The sequence below is a fragment of the Rhineura floridana genome, chromosome 3 (genome assembly GCF_030035675.1).
Source record: "Rhineura floridana isolate rRhiFlo1 chromosome 3, rRhiFlo1.hap2, whole genome shotgun sequence".
Lineage (NCBI taxonomy): Eukaryota > Metazoa > Chordata > Lepidosauria > Squamata > Rhineuridae > Rhineura > Rhineura floridana.
The window spans coordinates 20,793,420-20,799,457 of NC_084482.1; the positions used below are offsets into that span (position 1 = coordinate 20,793,420).

Genomic DNA, 6,038 nt, shown 5'->3' on the forward strand with positions numbered 1-6,038 from the left:
ATTGGGCTCGGAAAACAACTGGTAGCCAGTGTAGGTCGAACAACACTGGTGTGATGTGATCTCGGCGGTGACTATTCGTAAGTAGTCGAGCCGCCGCATTTTGTATCAGTTGTAATTTCCGGACCGTTTTCAAGGGTAACCCCACGTAGAGCGCATTACAGTAGTCCAAACGAGAGGTGACCAGGGCGTGTACCACTAGTGGGAGCTGGTGAACAGGAAGGTAGGGTTGCAGCCTTCGTATGAGGTGTAGTTGGTACCAGGCTGCCCGGCTCACTGCCGAAATCTGAGCCTCCATGGACAGCCTGGAATCAAGCACAACCCCAAGGCTGCGGACCTGGTCCTTTAGGGGTAGACTCACCCCGTTGAACTTCAGGTCAATGTCGCCCAACCTTCTCTTGTCCCCCACAAGTAGTACCTCGGTCTTATCAGGGTTCAACTTCAGCTTGTTCCTTCCCATCCATCCACTCACAGATTCCAGGCACTTGGACAAGGTCTCCACAGCCAACTCTGGTGAAGATTTAAACGAGAGATAGAGCTGAGTGTCATCTGCATATTGATGACACTGCAGCCCAAATCTCCTGATGATTGCCCCCAGCGGCTTCATATAAATGTTAAATAGCATGGGAGAGAGGATAGAGCCCTGTGGCACACCACAATTGAGAGGCCAAGGGTCTGATACCTCCTCCCCCAACGCTACCTGTTGGTACCTATCGGAGAGAAAGGAATGGAACCACTGTAATACAGTGCCTCCAATTCCCAATCCCTCCAGGTGAAGCAGAAGGATACTGTGGTCGACAGTATCAAAAGCCGCTGAGAGATCGAGGAGGACAAGAAAGATGGATTCTCCCCTATCTAATGCCCTCCTCAAATCATCTACCAGAGCGACCAAGGCTGTTTCAGTTCCGTGACCAGTCCTGAAACCCGATTGGTATGGATCCAAATAATCCGTTTCATCCAAGTGTGCTGACAACTGGTTGGCCACCACTCGCTCAATGACCTTGCCCAGAAATGGCAGATTCGAAATTGGGCGGAAGTTATCGAATACTTGGGGATCCAAGGAGGGCTTCTTTAAGATGGGCTTTACAATTGCCTCCTTGAAGGCTGATGGCATCACACCCTCTTTCAAGGATGCGTTTACCACCGCTTTGATCCCCTCGCCCAATTTCTCTCTGCAGCTCACAAGGAGCCACGAAGGGCAAGGATCAGTAAGACAAGTGGTTGGCTTCACAGATGAAAGCACCTTGTCCACTTCCTCAGAAGGGAGAAGCCGAAACCGATCCCAATTTACCGGCATGCAACTGGCCAACTCTGGTTCATCCACTGTGTCCACGGCGCACGGGATCGAGATCCGTAAGTGTTCGATTTTATCGGCGAAGTGTTTTGCTAATAAGTCACAGGAGGCCTTTGACTGTTCCAAGGGTTCCTGAGCAACTGGACCGACCAGGCTTCGGACCACCTGGAACAGCCTCCTGGGACAGCACTCCGCAGACGCAATAGAGGCAGCAAAGAAAGCCTTCTTTCCTACCCTTATTGCCTCTTGGTAGGCAGCTACTGCTACTCTAACCTGTGTCCGGACATCTTCGGAGTGGGATTTCCGCCACCGGCGCTCTAGTCGTCTCACCTCCTGTCTCAGACTACGCAACCGCGGTGTGTACCATGGTGCTAGCTGAGTTCTATTCAGGGGGAGAGGACGTTTCGGAGCCACCCGGTCTAATGCCCTGGTGATCTCCACGTTCCACTCCTTCACCAGGGTTTCGACCGGGTGACCTTCAGCAGGTTCCAATTCCCCAAGCGCAGTCAGGAATCCATCCGGATCCATCAGGCGTCTGGGGCGGACCATTTTAATAGGTCCTTCACCCCTGCGGAGGGGGCATGGCAACGAGAAGTCCATATTTACCAGGTAGTGGTCTGACCATGACACAGGAGTGGCAAGAATCACTCCCAACTTCAGACCACTTCTCTCCTCTCCCAGGACAAATACTAGGTCGAGAGCATGACCGGCTACATGGGTGGGCCCAGTATTACTTAGGTACAGTTCCCAGGAAGCCATGGTTTCCAGGAAATCCCGAGGGGCTCCTATGAGAGCGGCCTTGGCATGCACGTTAAAGTCACCCAGAACTAACAGCTCTGGGGACAATGCCCGTACAGCCGAGACCACCTCCAGCACCTCGGCCAGGGAATCTGCCGTGCAGCGGGGTGGGCGGTACCCCAGCAAGATCCCTAAACTGCCCTTTGGGCCCAACCTCCAGTACATACAATCAACAAATTGAGTCCTATGGAGGGGAGGTCTGGCAAAAACCAAGGACTCTCGATAGATGACTGCCACACCCCCTCCCCGCCTTCCCATCCTCGGCTGCTGTGCATAACGGAAACCTGGCGGACACATGGCCTCAAGAATTGGAGCAGAGGCTTCGTCCAGCCAAATCTCCGTAATACATGCCAGGTCTGCGCGCCCATCCAAGATCATATCATGGATGAGCGAGGTTTTCTGAGCCACAGACCTGGCATTACATAACAGCAGTCGAAGGTGGGTAGGAACCTTGCGTCCCCCAGTTTTCGTCTGGTTTTGAGCAGACCCGGAACATGGGATGGATATAATGCATCTATCCCGTGTTCCCCTATTCCGGCGTGGTCTGCTAGCAGCACCCTTCCAACGCCTGCCGCCCAAACTTCCTATAACTTGGCCCCCCACCTCCCTCTCCAGCTTGCACATGCCTCTATCCCTATCTGCTTATCAGCAGGCCACCCACCCTAATAAAATTCATCCGGAGACCCGCCTCCGTACCCTATAGCAGCAGTATTTACCAATTTAAAATAAATTAATTAAACCAATTAATTAATTAATTAAACTAATTAAATTACATCAAATTAAGTTAATTAACTAAATCAATACAATTCAACTAAATCAATACAATTCAGTCCAATTCACATTCATACACACACACACATTCATACAACTATACATCCATACATACACCAATTTAAAACAGGAACCGGGTTGTGATAGCCGGCCAGAATGGTAGTCGCAGCCAGCCGCAATGATAAATCAGAGCAAAAGCATTGAAGCTGTAATAACAGGTCTGTGGAATACTTGGTCTGGGTCACGGCGATAAGGTCCTAGCCAACATGGGCGGGCAAGTAACGGCAACGACGACAGCACGATGGCGATATAAACAGCATCCCACCAACAGCGCACCCCGGGATCAGGACGACCCACAGCAGCAACGATGGCGTCAGGCAACAGGCAAACGGCAAGCGGCACGATGACAGCAACACAGCAACACCCCAATGCCCCAGCAGCGGCCAACCCGCGATGGAAGCTACAACGCACGAGCAGGAAGTCCGGCAAGCAGGCAGGGCACAGCCGCGGCGAAAGAGAAACATTCTATTCTGCCTCAAATAGTCCCCCACAAAAGTCGTGGACTAGCCCTTCAAAAACATACAGACAGGGTGCTTTTTTTAAGACATGAAAAGGTCTCCAAGTGGTGGAGATGGATGCTCTCTGCAATTTAACGGGCTTAATAAGTAGTCTACGAATAAGAGCCCCAGATGCAATTATAGAGCCAAGGAGTTTTGTACTTCCATTTACATGTTGATTTCAAAGCAAGAGTCAAGGGTGAAATCCTTTGCTTCTTCACTTGTAGGCTCAACATCCTTCTTAGGAAACAGCTGCCAAGTAGAACAGCCCGGGTGCCACAACTCCATCCAGCCTCGTGTCCCTTCTGCTCAAGGGGAAGTGACGCAAGACATCCAGCTGGGCCTGGGTGGGGGACAAGCACCAGGAGAAGATTTCTATGGGTGGGACAGCCAGAGCTAGAGGTACTTGTAGACCACCTTTTCAGGTACCGTCTGCACTTCCATCTTCACTGGGCACTTGTAGAGGAAGGAGAGCAATGTCTCTGTGTAACCGATCAGAAAATAGAACTTAGACGGGAGCAACCACTGCACAAAAACGACACAGATGACCAAGGTGTTGGCCCGGCGCTTCAGCACAATTGGCCAGGCAGCTGTGGAAGGTGCCGTAGATGAACCTGCGGATGAAGACGTCCTCCACGACGTGCTCCGCTGCTCCTCCCTCACCACTCAGGTGACTTGTGTGCTGGGAGAGCCAGCCCTTACGGTGGGCGATGTAGTGTGGTGGGTGGGCTTCCTCATATGTCACGGGCTTGTCCCCTTTCCCAACACGAACCCGTGCAGCTTGGTTCTTGCAGTAGACAACACCGGTCCGGAAATCCCGCCTTGCACAGAGGTGCCAGGAAGTATTGCCAAGTCTCCCTACAAAGGCCTCGAGGCGCCTCCGAGCCGCCATTGCCGTCCACACTAGTGGTTGTATTACTGTTATCTCTGGGCTTAGCGCTCACTGACCTAACAGAGAGGTTGGGTGATGTTTAGGGGGAGAATAGTTCTTCCTGGCCATACCGCTATGTTGGTTTACTCTTGGAGACCATGTTTTGTACACCAATACATTCTCAGCTGGAGTGGTACTCGAAATAATCAAGGAGAATGTGGACTGGTGGGCTCCGCTATTGGCAGCGCTCTTCACAAATATAGATTGAACGGCACGTTTCCCAGAGGATTGGAGGTTGGCTATAGTAATCCCAATTTTTAAGAAAGGGAAACGCTCCAACCCCGCCAACTACCGTCCAATTAGCCTGTTAAGCACCATCAGCAAGCTAAGTGCTTCCCATCTTCTTGATAAGCTCCAGGAGTAGCTGGATACTGAGAAAATCCTAGATGATGAACAGGCTGGTTTCAGGGTGGGATGATCCACGCTTGACCAGGGACTGGTCTTACAACATCTTGTGGAGAAGTATATGTCTCCCTCGGGTGGAACTATATGCAGCGTTCATTGATTTTAAATCAGCTTTCGATCTGATTCCCAGGAACAGACTATGGGAAAAATTGAGGGAACATAATATAGATGAGTGACTTCTCCTATTAATTCAAGGCCTACACGCAAACACCTACCTAAAGGTTAGGTGTAACCATGCAGGACAACTAACTGCACCCATCCCGACTTACAATGGTGTTAAACAGGGCTGTGTTCTCGCGCCATCACTATTCAACTTTTACATTAACCCACTAATTAAACATCTTGCTAGGGAAAATGCTCACCCGCCTATATTGGCGGAAAGGCCATTGTCCCTTTTGTATGCGATGATGCCGCCCTCCTGTCCCTATCCTGTGTGGGTCTACATCGCCTTCTGAGAGCACTTAGTCGCTTCTGCAAGACAGAGCTCCTTACAATGAACTATGAAAAATCTAAGATCGTAGTATTTACACGGAAGAAACTCAAACATCGTTGGAGGCTGAATAATCATCCAATTGAACAAGTCCCCCTTTTCAGATATTTGGGGATTATTTTTCACTCGTCGGGCTCCTGGAATTTCCACCTAAGAAACTCAGCTGAAAGTGCACAGAGAAGTATTAGGGCTCTTCTCTCTTTTTTCTTCTCTAAGGGAGGCCAATACATCCCAGCGGCAATGTTAGTCTTTAACTCCAGAGTCGTACCCCAACTCCTATACGGTTCCCAATTGTGCACCCAGGGTGATTACACCCCCCTGGAACGTGCGCAATCTAAATTTCTCAGGAACATTCTGGGCTTACCTTGCTGCGTCCCAAATGTTGCATTATGCCAGGAGTTAGATACCTTGCTGGTTGAGACTAGGGCTTGGGTCTATCGGATAAACTTGTGGCTAAAGCTGATTTTTCCCCCCCGGGACTCGCTCCACTAACTCTTATTGACCCTTATCAATCGCGCTGGAAACGTGCGGTAAATTCTAAATTGCTGTCTATGGGCTTCTCATGGGCAACAGTATTACATATGGGATATTTTAAAGCCAAACAGCTCATCTTGTTACGCATCAGAGACACTGAACTACAGCATAACATGAGCCGATTGTCAGCATTCCCCAATATCGGGTTCAGCGTAAAAGCTCCTGCTCTCGCAACTTATTTAACTTCTTTGAGCATCCCCAAATATAGAAAGGCATTTTCTTTGGCCAGATTTAATGTTCTCCCCTCTGCTGTATTAGAGG

General features: G+C 50.1%; 1 pseudogene; it reads right to left on the reverse strand.

The window, feature by feature from the left end:
* Nucleotides 1–3,596: 3,596 nt before the first annotated feature.
* On the reverse strand, nucleotides 3,597–4,316 carry LOC133382059 (small ribosomal subunit protein uS3mA-like; annotated as a pseudogene).
* Between the last annotated feature and the right edge of the window lie 1,722 nt (nucleotides 4,317–6,038).